This window comes from Nerophis lumbriciformis, linkage group LG01 (assembly GCF_033978685.3).
Source record: "Nerophis lumbriciformis linkage group LG01, RoL_Nlum_v2.1, whole genome shotgun sequence".
In the NCBI taxonomy this organism is placed as follows: Eukaryota; Metazoa; Chordata; class Actinopteri; order Syngnathiformes; family Syngnathidae; genus Nerophis; species Nerophis lumbriciformis.
The window spans coordinates 932,795-949,888 of record NC_084548.2 but is presented as its reverse complement, the minus strand read 5'-3'; the positions used below and the strand labels follow the sequence as shown (position 1 = coordinate 949,888).

The 17,094-nt window shown below is 40.7% G+C and overlaps 1 protein-coding gene across 1 annotated transcript in view; it reads left to right on the top strand.

Moving 5' to 3' along the window:
* Window positions 1–3,905: 3,905 nt before the first annotated feature.
* Window positions 3,906–17,094, top strand: part of itchb (itchy E3 ubiquitin protein ligase b) — an 82,025-nt gene continuing 68,836 nt past the window's right edge. Inside the window, exon 1 of the mRNA XM_061973696.2 lies at window positions 3,906–4,033. The gene's annotated coding sequence lies outside the window, so the exon portion shown is untranslated. The remainder of the gene's footprint in view (window positions 4,034–17,094) is intronic.

Here is a 17,094-nt window from a genome sequence, read left to right as displayed (position 1 = left end):
CGGTAACTAGTAATCTAACGCGTTATTTTTTATATTCAGTAACTCAGTTACCGTTACTACATGATGCGTTACTGCGTTATTTTACGTTACTTTTTATGTAGTATAAAGTGTGTTTTATCGGAGCGCTGCTGTGTCATCGTTCTGATTCTTCTTGTGTCACAAGCCGGAGAAGAGAGAGAGACATGCGCTCTGGGTGGGTGTGTGTGGGTGTGGGGAGGGAGGAGAGGGGGGCGTGTCTGATCATGGCGGAGCCAGAAGTCGAGTTTGCTAACATGGAGGTATTTTCACTACTTTTCTTTTGTCGAGCACAAAGAAAATAACATTTTAGTTCAATGTAAATTGTGCTTTGGATCAAAGATGCCATCTACTGCCCAAAACAGCAATTCAAATCTGCTGAAAGAAGCTACATAAGCAACATGCTTCGACGAAGCTAGTAAGGAGAGATAGAGACTCTGATGCCACTTCAGCACTGAAGGTACACACACTCTGTCAATCAATGTTCCCTCTAATTGTTCATGTGTGTGAGCAAACGCAAAAACTCCCTGAGCATTGAGTGGAGCCCATGTGAGCAACATCACACGTGCACACTGTGGCTACACCAGCAGCACACCTGTCCCAAACCTGACTAAATAACAAGTTCAATCTCCATCCATCCATCCATTTTCTACCGCTTGTCCCTTTCGGGGTCGCTGGAGCCTATCTCAGCTGCATTCGGGCGGAAGGCAGGGTACACCCTGGACAAGTCCCCACCTCATCACAGGGCCAACACAGATAGACAGACAACATTCTCTTATTATTATAATCAAATGACAGCAGTCATTTCCATTTCTAATATAAGTGTTTAGGCCCACTTACAATGACAATAACAACAAATATTGTTTTTCATCAACTGTGTACTTGTATTGTTTGTCTGGGTGGAGGTCCTGCTTTGGAAATAGTTTGTACCCCTTTCATTTAGTTCCCATTAAAACATTCACATGTTGCACAATGAGATGTAAGCAGGGGATCATGTGTACATTCCTGCAACTTCCTGTTTGTAAAAAATATATTTTTATTAGTATTTATTTAATATACTAACAGCATTTAATGATTAATATTTATAAATTAAGATTCCTAATAAATGACACTAGAATATGCACACATTTGATTGGTAAATCATAGTGTAACGACCTGGAATTACACTTTATGTGTGGTGTTGGAGTTGTCCGACTTTTTGTGTGGCTGTAAACGCATCACTGGCTAAGTGCCATATGTGCATGTGTTGGCGCAAGTGAGAAAGAGCGAGTGGCTGCTGTTGATATAACAAAGTTGCTTTTGGTCTGGTTTGTACTGCAGGAAATGACCACTTTTGCTAGATATCATTTTTTTTACTAATGTTTTGGTGATGTGTTTATGGCCGACAATAAAGAGTTTTGCTCAGTAAAGAAAATGCCTGGTTAGGCTTTGTGTATGTAGTGTGTGCCTTTCTTGGTTTACATCTATGCTGTTAGTATGCTGTTTGTTACTTATGTACGTTATGTTGCAGCTATTTAAAATAGTTTTGTCAATTTGTTCTGGCCAGAAACAAATTGGCCTTTGTAACATATCTTTGTCTTTGTGTGTTGTATGTAGAGCACATTGCTTAGCAGAGTTCAGTGATGCAAATGTATGTCAAGTTGATCAACAGATTGTATTATTCTCCAGTGCAATAACAGTACTGAAATGAAGGCTAAAAGGGCATTAATGGGAGGTTTAAAAAAAAAAAGAAGAAAAAAAGAAGTAACTAAATAGTTACTTTTCACAGTAACGCATTACTTTTTGGTGTAAGTAACTGAGTTAGTAACTGAGTTACTTTTGAAATGAAGTAACTAGTAACTGTAACTAGTTACTGCTTTGCAGTAACTAACCCAACACTGTATATATGTATATATGTATGTATGAAATACTTGACTTGGTGAATTCTAGCTGTCAATATACTCCTCCCCTCTTAACCACGCCCCCAACCACGCCCCGCCCCACCCCCGACCACGCCCCCACCCCCCACCTCCCGAAATCGGAGGTCTCAAGGTTGGCAAGTATGTTCTAACGTAGAGTTCTAGTTCCTTTTTAAAGGTACAAAAAACAGGTCGGGTATTGAGAAACTTACATTTATGAATATAAAACTTAGCCAAAAGTATAATTACTTTGGGAATGAATACCAAAATCGTTTTCCCCAGCAACACGTCCAACGTTGAATCTGATTGGGTAACAGTTAGAGCAGGCCCGGCCCTAACCAATCTGGCGCCCTAGGCAAGATTTTAGGTGGCGCCCCCCCACATCGACAGTGAAGTGTATATACTCACAAGAACCCGAATAGCTTTGTCTTTGACCTTTTTTTTTTACTTACAACTATACCTAATATATAAAGGGGTGGAAAAGTGACGATTACCTGCAGGGCAAACATTAGCTAACCAGAAGGCAATAACAATGTAAACAAAAAACACCTGCTTAAAAGATCTAATACAAACATTTATATGCACGTACAACACTTAGAACTTTTAGCATATCAGTATGTGGAATTAAATGATGGAATGGATTAAGTAAAGAAGTTAAAAATTGTACTGATATGATCCAGTTTAAGAGGTTGTTCAAAATAATAGTGCTTACAGAGTACAAAGAAGAAGAATTATGAGAAATACTTTCAACCTTATTGAAAATAAGATATTCTTCATCTCAGTATGTTAATAATGACTGAATTAATTAATTAATTACATATTACAAAACTGTTGTATACTAATTCATAGATGTTATTTTATTATATAAAAAGGTCAGTAAATGATTCTATATATTTGTAAACGCTTTGAAGTGGGAAAGGGGTAGGATTAAATAAGCTTTGCTTCTTCCTACTCCTTTTCGGGCATGATGTAAAATGAAATGATATGAAATTGTGTGATGTATTATGATGTAAGTGTGTTCATGTTCCAAATAAACTAAAGAAAGAAAGAAATGTCCCTGAGGAATGTAAGGTGGGAGTACTGTAATTACCTAACGTTACATTATTATTTTCCATAACAATTTAGCCCCCTCCACAATATTAACCCGACGTTAAAACAGAACTAGCTATTTATTGATTAGCAATTGCCGAATCATGTAACATTAGCTTAATGCTAAAAAGCCAGCTACTATCACATTCTGTAACAGACAAATAATTTCATGTAGGCTAACGTTACCTACCTGCTACCTCTGTCTTTTCTCGTTTCTCCTCCTCTTCTTTTCTCTTTTTTCTTCCCTGGGCACCTGACAGTTTTGGCCGTTTTGACATCTTGTGTTGATTTTTTGATGTGGTGACGTCCAAAAAGAGTCATGATACGGGAAGGGAGGGGGCGCACCGTGCGGGGGGATGAGGGGGGGGCGTAATGTTGTAACAAATAATATTTCTATTAAATAGGCTTTACTTTGCATTTTAATTAACGTGGGATTATTTTTTGTATTTAGAAATAATAGTACCAACATTTTTTTTTTTTTTTTCTCCAACATTTGTGGCACTGGCGTGGCGCCCCCTAATGGACGGCGCCCTTAACATTTGCCTATACGGCCTATGCCACGGGCCGGCCCTGAGTTAGAGCATAAAAAGTGCATACTGGAAGTAGTGCCCCCATAAAAAGTGGGAACAAATAAAAAAGACACACCGTATAGGTAAGTTTAAAAAATATATTATTGGCGAGAAAAGGTATAAAACATAGTATTTTTTATTTTTTTTATTTTTTTTTTATCATTACTGTACTGTGTGACAACACTTGTGTAGCTAAATTAAGATGTATTCCCAGGGAGATAACATTTTGTAAAAAAAAATAAAAATAAAACATAACACTTAGTTATTGTTTTTTTTGTCGACAACAGTCTAGTTGTTGAGTTTTACTGCGCATGCTCCGCCTGAAGTCCCAGCAGTCACGTGATAAGAGTTGAGGAAGATGGTCGAAGTTTGTGCTTCCTTGAAGTAAAACCCGCGACTCTCCCCCAAAACAACCTGCTCCAAGGGGGGCTGGACGCCACTGAAGTTCACCCTGGAGTTCGGGTAAGAAACCGACACCACTAACCGGGCCCCTTTTTCCCTTTCCCAGCCGTAGACTTCGGTGTCCCTGCCATGTTGTTAATGATGGTGCCGACTGAAGCTAGCATGCTAACAGTTAGCTAGCATACCAGAGCAGAAAACATTCTCACGCAGCACAAACCGCTCCTTCAACAACAACAACAACAAGCCGCTCCTTCAACAACGAGCCGCTCCTTCAACAACAACAACAAACCGCTCCTTTAACAACAACAACAACAACAAACCGCTCCTTCAACAACAATAACAACAACCCGCTTCCCGACCTCGCTTTAGCTCCGTCTGCAGTGCTCATGCCTTCAACTTTGCTGTCATAAAACAGTGGAGATTTGACTCTAATGTGTTTAACATTAACAAACTATAGCTTAAAGTGGGAGTTAGCTAAGTACAAAACAAACCCGTACCAATAACTTGTATCAACCATACACTCTAACCCAGTGGTTCTTAACCTGCGTTCGATCGAACCCTTAGGGCAGGGGCAGAGGTGGGTAGAGTAGCCAGAAATTGTACTCAAGTAAGAGTACTGTTACTTTAGAGATTTATTACTCAAGTAAAAGTAAGGAGTAGTCACCCAAATATTTACTTGAGTAAAAGTAAAAAGTATGTTGTGAAAAAACTACTCAAGTACTGAGTAACTGATGAGTAACATACACACACACACATCATATATATATATATATATATATATATATATATATATACCGTATTTTCCGCACTATAAGGCGCACCGGATTATTAGCCGCACCTTCTATGAATTACATATTTCATAATTTTGTCCACCAATAAGCCGCCCCGGACTATAAGCCGCGCCTACGCTGCGCTAAAGTGAATGTCAAAAAAACGCTGTGCTAAAGTGAATGTCAAAAAAACAGTCAGATAGTTCAGTCAAACTTTAATAATATATTGAAAACCAGCGTTCTAACAACTCTGTCCCAAAATGTACGCAAATGTGCAATCACAAACATAGTAAAATTCAAAATGGTGTAGAGCAATAGTAACATAATGTTGCTCGAACGTTAATGTCACAACACACAAAATAAACATAGCGCTCACCTTCTGAAGTTATTCTTCATTCGTAAATCCTTCGAATTCTTCGTCTTCGGTGTCCGAATTGAAAAGTTGCGCAAGCGTGGTATCCAAAATGGCCGGTTCCGTCTCGTCGAAGTCATCGGGAGTCAGTGTCGCTGTTGTTCTGTGAATCCTGCCTTCCGGAAAGCTCGGACCACAGTTGTGACCGAAATATCAGCCCAGGCATTTACGATCCACTGGCAGATGTTGGCGTATGTCGTCCGGCGCTGTCTCCCTGTCTTGGTGAACGTCACGTGTGTTCGCCTTCTGTCATCCACTGTTCCCACGCAGTTAGCAGTCTAGCTTCGAATGCCCTGTTGACACCAATATCTAGCGGCTGGAGGTCTTTTGTCAATCCACCCGGAATGACGGCGAGTATTGAATTAAGCGCGTAAGCATGTCTCTTAATGTGATGTTATGAGCTAGCAAATATAACAACTACACTACCCAGCATGCAACGATAGTGACGAGCATGCGCGGTAGCCCTGAGAAGCGTTGTTGTATGCTGGCAGTTAGAATGTGGTTATGAGCACGCTGTGAGTAAACGTTGAGAACTCAGTTAACACGCCTCGTCTGCATTATTTATAATTAGACAGACAACACACTTAATAGGAGCCATTTTGGGGTCTTTACATAAACACACAAATGGAAATGAAACGTCACATATCCCAGCATGCACCGCGCGCTTCTTCTTCTTCTACGGGGAAAAACGATGGCGGCTGTTTACCGTAGTTGCGAGACCGAAACTTTATGAAAATTAATATTAATATTAACCCATATATAAGGCGCACCGGATTATAAGGCGCACTGTCAGCTTTTGAGAAAATTTGTGGTTTTTAGGTGCGCCTTATAGTGCGGAAAATACGGTACATGCATGTTTAACACATATAGATTCCTTTCTTTCATGAAGACAAGAATATAAGTTGGTGTATTACCTGATTGTGATGACTTGCATTGATTGTAATCAGACAGTAGTGCTGATAACGTCCACATTTTCAAATGGAGGAGAAAAAAAGTTCCTCCTTTCTAATACCACATGAAAGTGGTTGGTTTTTAGCATCTTATTTGTCCAGCTTCCATATTCGTTTTTATACACTTTACAAGAAATACATTGGCGGCAAACTCCGTAGCTTGCTAGCTTGTTTGCGCTGGCTTTCGGAGACTCTTATTTTGAAAGCGCAGGCGCAATGGAGCGGCACTTTTATTGTGAAGACAGGAACTGTGCAGTCAGTCTTTAGGCTTTTGACGGGATGTACGGTTGAAATAAAAAATTGTCTTTTTTCCTTCACAGTTTTGATTGATTGATTGGAACTTTTATTAGTAGATTGCACAGTACAGTACATATTCCGAACAATTGACCACTAAATGGTAACACCCCAATAAGTTTTTCAACTCGTTTAAGTCAGGTCATGTGACCCCTGGCTCTGTTTGATTGGTCCAACGTCACCAGTGACTGCATCTGATTGGTGGAACAGAGTGAACGTCACGAGTGACTGCATTTGGTGAAACGCAGGCACTATGAAGGTCTGTCTGACAGACCAAAACAAACAAAGCGTGCATTAACCGATCGATAAAAATTAGTAGCGAGTAGCGAGCTGAATGTAGATAAATGTAGCGGAGTAAAAGTAGCGTTTCTTCTCTATAAATATACTCAAGTAAAAGTAAGAGTAGGTTGTATTAAAACTACTCTTAGAAGTACAATTTATCCCAAAAGTTACTCAAGTAGATGTAACGGAGTAATTGTAGCGCGTTACTACCCACTTCTGATAGGGACCCAAACAAGTTTTGTATTAAATATTGAACAAGCAAGGCTTATATAACTTTATAGTGACATGCAAAATCGAGTTTCAAATAATAATAATAATAATAATTAAAGAATATCAATGGCATATCAAATACAATTTAAATAAAAATTGAATGCCTCTTTTCTATTGCAGCCTTCTGAGGTAAATATCAACATTAACTTTTTCCACAGGCTAATACATTTGAAAATAAAATAATGAATAAACCAACCATTCTGGACTTTAAACTGCTCAATTTGCAACACACTGATCTAATCTGATGTGCCCAAGCCAGATACCTGGCATCTTTTCTTGGATGCTAGTTCATTAATGTCGGGGCTCAGGCTTTGAGCTGAGGCAACCTTCATTATCGAACGAAAGTGTTCATCAGTCATTATTAAGGCTGCAGCTAACGATTATTTTTCTATCGATTATTTTTTTCGATTAATCGATTAATCTATAGATTATTTTTCCTTTTACCGATTTTTTTTTTTATTTAAAATGAAGATGAAAAAAATAAATGTAGGCCAGTTTTTTCAAAAGGCATGGCTTTTATTTACAAACAAAAAAAGTATGGCCACTCAGTCAACATTGACAACAACATGACAAAATATTCTGTAACAATGTAAACATTTAAAACTTTTAACATTTAACAGAATTAAAAGTAGCTTATTTGCTTTTTAATGTACAAATATAGAATAAACATACAGTGCAAATCTTAATATTCTGCAATAGTATAAGCATTTCAAAAGTAAAAGTATTGCTTATTTTGCTTTAAAATGTGCAAAAATAAAGACAAACATCCAATACAAAAAAGTGCGTATTTCCTTGAATTGGCGCCGGGTATATAGTATTCGCATGCCTCGAATTACTGCTGGGTCAAACTCGTTTCGCAAAATAATTAGCGCATGCTTGGCCTTACCGCCGGCTCAGGATTAACGCCGGATCAAACTCGTTTTGCAAAATATTAATTTTATTAGCGCATGTCTGGAATTTTCGCCGGGTCAAACTCGTTTCGCAAAATAATTAGCATATGTCTAGAACTTCCGCCGGGTCAAACTCGTCACGTCATGAGTGACATTTCACCTGTCATCATTTTCAAAATGGAGGAGGCTGATTTCAATAATTTGAAATCGCATAAAGGGAAGAAGATTAAGAGCTATTCCGTAGGATTTAAGGTCCAAGCTATTGAATATGCTAAAAAGAACAGTAAGCAGCTATGTTTTATTAATATACCGTAGCTGCGTGTGTCAAATATGAGTCATTAAATGACTCCCGCCTCCTGGTGGTAGAGGGCGCTAGTGATCCTTCTTGCGACTACCGGTACTGCAGAAGACCGGTGCTGCAGAAGAAGACAACAAGCCACAAGAGGGAGCACTTTTAACATGGAGGATTACATATCTAAAATAAAACAGTTTTCTAAACTGGACTTTCAATGGAAGCAGGAGGTAATACTTAAAGGAATATCTCCATCGAGACTTTTAAAACTGAAGGAAGATAAGGAAGACTTCTATAAACAAGTTATCAATGCTTTTGATCAGAAGCAGCTGTGCATGGACTCATAAGTAAAGGTAAGACCATAATAATGTTTTTTTTTTTTTATTAAATGTGCTTTTCATGATGGTATCCTTACATCACACTCAAATTTATAAGCGCAGGCCTAAATTTACCCCACGCCTTTTGGTAAGTAGTGAGAAGAGGTTTTAAATGAATTAGCGCCCCGGCGGCTATTCAAGGAAATACGGTATGCGACGCGTCGACGCACAAAAACGGCGTCGACGTATTTACGTAATCGATGACGTCGACTATGTCGACGCGTCGTTTCAGCCTTAGTCATTATATCTCGTATTCAACAGTCTTGGGGGCGTGCCTTACAGGCACTGCTTTTAACGTCTGCTGTCGTCATGTCCGCTTTTCATCCCCTTCTGACAACGTGCCGGCCCAGTCACAAGATATGTGCGGCTTCTGTACGCACACATGCGCGAATGCAACGCATACTTCATCAACAGCGATACAGTTTACACTGAGAGTGGCCGTATAAGCAACTTTAACATTGTTAGAAATATACGCCACACTGTGAATCCACACCAAACAAGAATGACAAACACATTTTGGGAGAACACAACATAAACACAACAGAACAAATACCCAGAACTCTTTGCAGCACTAACTCTTCTGGGACGCTACAATATACACCACCCCCCCACACACACACACCTTGTAGCGTCCCGGAAGAGTTAGTGCTGCAAAGTATTTGTTCTGTTGTGTTTATATTGTGTTACTGTGCGGATGTTCTCCCGAAATGTGTTTGTCATTCTTGTTTGGTTTGGATTAACAGTGTGGCGTATATTTCTAACAATGTTAAAGTTCTTTATACTGGCACCCTCAGTGTAACCTGTATCGCTGAAGATCAAGTATGCGTTGCATTCACTTCTGTGTGCGTGCCAGAGCCGCACATATTATGTGACTGGGTCAGCACCCGTTGGACTGGACGAAAAGGGGACGTGACGATTCTCGGGAGGGGCACTGAAATTTGGGAGTCTCCCGGGAGAGTCGGCAAGTATGACAATTAGCGGTGAATACGGTGTTACCGCGGCACCGCCGCTGTATATAATCGGCGGGCCAGCTCTAGTGTTAATTTGATATCGCCTCAAGGGCCAAGTGAAATTACACGGCGGGCCAAATTTGGCCCGCGGGTCAGAGTTTGACACCCATGGTGGAAGTGTACAGCTCTGGTAATGGGTACATTCGCACCCACCTGCACAAATGTACTTCAAAATGTAACAATCAAAATAAATGCCTTTTTTTTGGTTTACTAGGGCATGCATATATAATATGCATTAGTTTGACCATTTAAAATCAACGATAATAAAAAGGAGATGCTTGGAAATAGCATAAAAATGCCCCAAAAACTTGGAAAAACGCGATTCATAGCGTTACTTTTTTTGGTGTAACCATCATGAGCGTTCTGTTCAGGTATATTTCTTTTATATTTTGATAAATCATCATATTTAAGTATTACTAAACTTAAATACCGTATTTTCCGCACCATAAGGCGCCCTGGGTTATAAGCCGCGCCTTCAATGAACGGCATATTTCAAAACTTTGTCCACCTATAAGCCGCCCGTGTTGTAAGCCGCATCTAACTGCGCTAAAGGAATGTCAAAAAAACAGTCAAATAGGTCAGTCAAACTTTAATAATATATTAAAACCAGCGTGATGTGGGCGCGCATGGAATCGTATATCAACATGGACAGAGCTGCGTGAAAAAAGCCACCCGGCCTCTTCGCGTAAACTTAAACTTACCTTAACCACTCGCTCATCTTTTCTTCATCCATCCCTTTGAGTTAGCTTTTATGATGACGCCGGCTGGAAAGGTCTCTTTTGGCAAGGTCTTCCTTTTGAATATCACCATGGGTGGAAGTTTCTGGCCATTAGCATGGCAAGCTAGAACCACAGTGAAGGATGACTTCTCATTCCCTGTGGTGCGAATATTCACCGTACGTGCTCCCGTTGTATCCACAGTGCGGTTCACAGGAATATCAGTTGCTGTGAAATAGTAATCCGTGTGCGGATGGAGAGATTGCGTCTTTTCATGAACCGGATCCCTGACGCTTAGTAGGAGCCATTTTGTGGTCTTTACAGATGTAAACACACAAAGGAAATGAAACGTACCGGTACGGTATTATCCGCGCGCTTTTTCTTCTTCTACGCGGGCGGGTGGTTGCTTACAGTAGAAGAAGAAGCGCTTCCTTTTCTATGGTGGCGGGTGCTTACCTTGGCGGTTGCTTGCGTAGAAGAAGAAGCGCTTCCTGTTCTACCGGGAAAAAAGATGGCGGCTGTTTACCGTAGTTGCGAGATCGAAACTTTATGAAAATGAATCGTAATATTAATCCATATATAAAGCGCACCGGGTTAAAAGCTGCACTGTCAGCTTTTGAGTAAATTTGTGGTTTTTAGGTGCGGCTAATAGTGCGGAAAATACGGTAGGTATTGATCAATCTTTAAGCTGTGTGTATTTGATTTCAGTTTGCTTTTGACATCTTATTTAGAATTGCCGTTTTTTACAACCTTGTGTTGCGCTCATGATGACGTAACCAAACTAGATTTAATTTAATGATCTTATTTTGAATATTTATTCCCTTTTTTTAAATTTAGTATATTTAAATATTCATTTATAAACATTGAATAAATTTCAAATATCAATAAAATGCAATTGCCTTCATCTTATAGGGTAATGTTTAGTTACACCAAGTCATGAGCGTAACACTAAGCTTCAGACTTAGACTTCCTTTTTATTGTCATTCAAATTTGAACTTTACAGCACAGATAAGAACGACATTTCGTTACATAAGCTCGTGGTAGTGCAGGATAAAAAAGCAATAAGGTGCATATATAAATAAATAAATAGGTTACTGTACAGATAAATATATTGCACTTTTTCACATGCGTCCACGTTTATGGATGTATGTTATATTGTCTTTTTTATTCCAGCGAGTAAATCCGTTTTGGGGGGAGTTGAGAGGATAATTTAATTATGATGCGTTCAAGAGTCTTACGGGCTGAGGGAAGAAGCTGTTACAGAACCTGGAGGTTCTGCTTCGGAGGCTGTGGACCTCTTTCTAGAGTCCAGCAGTGAAAACAGTCACTTCATCACTTTGACTTGCAATATCTCTAATTCTGGTGGTGTTTTATGCTTTTTTCTTTTTGGAGCATGTACTATACATATAATACAATAAAGTCCCATATAAAAGTATGTTTCTAGCAATACTTTAATTTTGCCTTTGAAAGTAACACTCCAATGTCCATTAGTGGAGCTGTACACGTAAATAAAAACTTCTCCCTGTCGGCGTATTACAGATACGGCAACAGCAGAAGTCAGACTGAGTTGCAGGTGTGTAATTTGTTGTGAGTTTATGCACTGTGTTGGTTTTGTTCTTTGAACAAGGTGATGTTCATGCACGGTTAATTTTGTGCACCAGTAAAAAAACATGGTAATACTTTAGTATGGGGAACATATTCACCATTAATTACTTGATTATTAACATGCAAATTAGTTACATACTGACTCTTACCTAGTCATTATTAAGTACTTATTAATGCCTTATTCGGCATGGCCTAATTTTAACCCTAACCCTCTAACCCTGACCCCAACCATAACCAAATAATTCAAAATTAAGTCTTTGTTACTTAGAATATGTTCCCCATACTAAAGTGTTACCAAAAACATATAACTTTGTCTTGAATTTGAAAAAAAACATTTTATTTTTCACTAAAGAAGGGTTTGGTGAATACGCATATGAAACTGGTGGGGTTCCGTACCTCCAACAAGGTTAAGAACCACTGCTCTAACCAGTGTTTCACGGCACACTAGTGTGTCGTGAGATACAGTCTGGTGTGCCGTGGGAGATGATCTAATTTCACCTATTTGGGTTAAAAAATATTTTTTGCAAACCAGTAATTCCATCTATCCATCCATTTTCCTCCGCTTATCCGAGGACGGGTCGCGGGGGCAGCAGCCTAAGCAGAAAAGCCTAGACTTCCTTCTCCCCAGCTACTTCGTCCAGCTCCTCCCGGGAGGAATAGTTTTCCCAACGTGTCCTGGGTCTTCCCCGTGGCCTCCTGACGGTCTGACGTGCCCCAAACATCTTCCTCTGGAGGCGTTTGGGTGGCATCCTGAGCAGATGCCCGAACCACCTCATCTGGCTCCTCTCCATGTGGAGGAGCAGCGGCTTTACTTTGAGTTCCTCCCGGATGACAGAACCTCTCACCCTATCTCTAAGGGAGAGACCCGCCACCCGGTGGAGGAAACTAATTTCGGCCGCTTGTACCCGTGATCTTGTCCTTTCAGTCACAACCCAAAGCTCATGACCATAGGTGAGGATGGGAACGTAGATCAACCAATAAATTGAGAGCTTTGCCTTCCGGCTCAGCTCCTTCTTCACCACAACGGATCGATACAGCGTCCGCATTACTGAAGACGCCGCACCGATGCGCCTGTCGATCTCACCATCCACTCTTCCCCCACTCGTGAGCAAGACTCCGAGGTACTTGAACTCCTCCACTTGGGGCAAGATCTCCTCCTCAACTTGGAGATGGCACTCCTCCCTTTCCCTGGCGAGAACCTTGGACTCTGACTTGGAGGTGCTGATTCTCATCCCAGTCGCTTCACACTCGGCTGCGAACCGATCCAGTGAGAGCTGAAGATCCTGGCCAGTTGAAGCCATCAGGAACACATCTTCTGCAAAAAGCAGAGACCTAATCCTGCAGCAACCAAACCAGATCCCCCTCAACGCCCTGACTGCGCCTAGAATTCTGTCCATAAAAGTTATGAACAGAATCAGTGACAAAGGGTAGCCTTGGCGGAGTCCAACCCTCACTGGAAACGGGTCCGACTTACTACCGGCAATGCGGACCAAGCTCTGACACTGATCATACAGGGAGTGGACCGGTATGATCAGTATGGTACTCTCTGAGCACTCCCCACAGGACTTCCCGGGAGACACGGTCGAATGCCTTCTCCAAGTCCACAAAGCACATGTCGACTGGTTGGGCAAATTCCTATGCACCCTCAAGGACCCTCCCGAGAGTATAGAGCTGGTCTACCGTTCCACGACCAGGAGGAAAACCACACTGTTCCTCCTGGATCCGAGGTTCGACAATCCGGTGTAGCCTCCTCTTCAGTACACCTGAATAGACCGTACCGGGAAGGCTGAGTAGTGTGATCCCACGATAGTTGGAGCACACCTCCGGTTCCCCTTCTTAAAGAGAGGAACCACCACCCCGGTCTGCCAATCCAGAGGTACCACCCCCGATGTCCACGCGATGCTGCAGATTCTTGTCAACCAAGACAGCCCCACAGCATCCAGAGCCTTAAGGAACTCCGGGCGAATCTCATCCACCCCCGGGGCCTTGCCACAGAGGAGCTTTTTAACTACCTCGGCAACCTCAGCCCCAGAAATAGGAGAGCCCACCACAGATTCCCCTGGCACTGCTTCCTCATTGGAAGATGTGTTGATGGGATTGAGGAGGTCTTCGAAGTATTCCCTCCACCGATCCACAACAGCCGCAGTAGAGGTTTCTGTTTGTTAAAAATTAAAATACAAACAATATTAATGGTAAATACTGAACGAGGGAAGTATATTTCAAATATATCTAACAACAAAGTGGTCACAGCAAACTTGTGCGTTCTTCAGCTCTGCTTTGACTGGAGTGCCTGCCAGCATGAAATCTTGCACTCTTCTACCCTTCTTGATTACTTGAGGAAGTCTGAGAAACGTTTAACCTTTTCGCAATTTGAACGGTTCGTACAGCTGAAAACAACGCAAGCGTAAGGTATTTTCCATCAAGAAAGGCTAAACGGTGCTTAGTAGTGAAGTGAAGTGAATTATATTTATATAGCGCTTTTCTCTAGTGACTCAAAGCGCTTTACATAGTGAAACCCAATATCTAAGTTACATTTTTAAACCAGTGTGGGTGGCACTGGGAGCAGGTGGGTAAAGTGTCTTGCCCAAGGACACAACGGCAGTGACTAGGTTGGCAGAAACGGAGATCGAACCTGGAACCCTCAAGTTGCTGGCACGGCCACTCTACCAACCCGGGCTATACCGCCCCAAGTACCCATTGAGACCAGACCACCTCGCATATTTAATGAGCCGAACGTGACATCATTTAAATCTGAGCAATACATACGATACACATTAAGGATGTAACGAAAAACAATAGTAATGATAACTGATGGTTAGTGTTACCGTTTTAAATTAAAACGATCGAAAAACCGTGATTGATAACTGCACTTTGATAAACTCACAGACTCTCATTCTTTACTGCTCGCTAGTGTTACATATCTGAGTTATTGTGTAGAAATATGAGGAAACAACTACAAATGTGAGCTTCATTCATTAACTGTGTTACAAAAAAGATCAGTTATAATAATACATCATGTTGGATATAGAGAACATACAAACCCTTTATTCATTAAATCACAAATATTGAAATTCAACGATTTGGTGCATTTGCAAACAGCTAAAATGATGTACCGTATTTTCCGCACCATAAGGCGCCCTGGGTTAAAAGCCGCGCCTTCAATGAACGGCATATTTCAAAACTTTGTCCACCTATAAGCCGCCCGGTGTTGTAAGCCGCATCTAACTGCGCTAAAGGAATGTCAAAAAAACAGTCAGATAGGTCAGTCAAACTTTAATAATATATTAAAAACCAGCGTTCTAACAACTCTGTTCACTCCCAAAATGTACGCAAATGTGCAATCACAAACATACGTATATCAACATGGACAGAGCTGCGTGAAAAAAGCCACCCGGCCTCTTCGCGTAAACTTAAACTTACCTTAACCACTCGCTCATCTTTTCTTCATCCATCCCTTCGAGTTAGCTTTTATGATGACGCCGGCTGGAAAGGTCTCTTTTGGCAAGGTCTTCCTTTTGAATATCACCATGGGTGGAAGTTTCTGGCCATTAGCATGGCAAGCTAGAACCACAGTGAAGGATGACTTCTCATTCCCGGATGGAGAGATTGCGTCTTTTCATGAACCGGATCCCTGACGCTTAGTAGGAGCCATTTTGTGGTCTTTACAGATGTAAACACACAAAGGAAATTAAACGTACGGTGATATCCGCGCGCTTTTTCTTCTTCTACGCGGGCGGGTGGTTGCTTACAGTAGAAGAAGAAGCGCTTCCTGTTCTATGGGGGCGGGTGCTTACCTTGGCGGTTGTTTGCGTAGAAGAAGAAGCGCTTCCTGTTCTACCGGGAAAAAAGATGGCGGCTGTTTACCGAAGTTGCGAGATCGAAACTTTATGAAAATGAATCGTAATATTAATCCATATATAAAGCGCACCGGGTTAAAAGCCGCACTGTCAGCTTTTGAGTAAATTTGTGGTTTTTAGGTGCGGCTAATAGTGCGGAAAATACGGTACAAAGCAAACTATAACCTGCTCGCCAAGAATGTACAACAATTCTTCTCAACAAAAGAGGAGGAATATAACCGTAGAGGAAAATCTAATTTAAAACATTTGTATGCTTGTACAACACTTAAAACCTTTAGTATATTAGTATGTGGAATTAAATTATGGAACGGATTAAGTAAAAAAATCAAACAAAGCACCAATATGATTCAATTTAAGAGACTGTTCAACTACAAGAGTTTACAAAGTACACAGAACAAGAATTATGTTTTTTTTCTCCTTTTTTTTAATATTGAGATAAAGATTATTTATTATTTATTTATTTAATATTTTTATGCTTACTATGACATATTATTTATTTATTATTTATTTGTTCACTGTTCTGTTAAAGAGAACAAGAAATATTGTCATCATATCAGGACACCCTTTTATTCACCTGCCAGAACAAAGATAATTGGCGAAGATAAGTGAAGGTAGTAAAAGCAGTGCTACTTGCCCAGCAATAATAAAACATGATGTATTACTTGATGTAGGGCTGGGCCATATGGCCTTTTTGAATATCTCGATATTTTTAGGCCATGTCACGATACACCATATATATGTGGATATGTTTAGTCCATGTCACCATACACCATATATACAGTGGGGCAAAAAAGTATTTAGTCAGCCACCGATTGTGCAAGTTCTCCCACTTAAAATGATGACAGAGGTCTGTAATTTTCATCATAGGTACATTTCAACTGTGAGAGACAGAATGTGAAACAAAATCCAGGAATTCACATTCTAGGAATTTTAAAGAATTTATTTGTAAATTATGGTGGAAAATAAGTATTTGGTCACTTCAAACAAGGAAGATCTCTGGCTCTCACAGACCTGTAACTTCTTCTTTAAGAAGCTCTTCTGTCCTCCACTCGTTACCTGTATTAATGGCACCTGTTTGAACTTGTTATCTGTACAAAAGACACCTGTCCACAGCCTCAAACAGTCAGACTCCAAACTCCACTATGGCCAAGACCAAAGAGCTGTCGAAGGACACCAGGAAAAGAATTGTAGACCTGCACCAGACTGTGAAGAGTGAATCTACAATAGGCAAGCAGCTTGGTGTGAAAAAATCAACTGTGGGAGCAATTATCAGAAAATGGAAGACATACAAGACCACTGATAATCTCCCTCGATCTGGGGCTCCACGGAAGATCTCATCCCGTGGGGTCAAAATGATCATGAGAACGGTGAGCAAAAATCCCAGAACCACACGGGG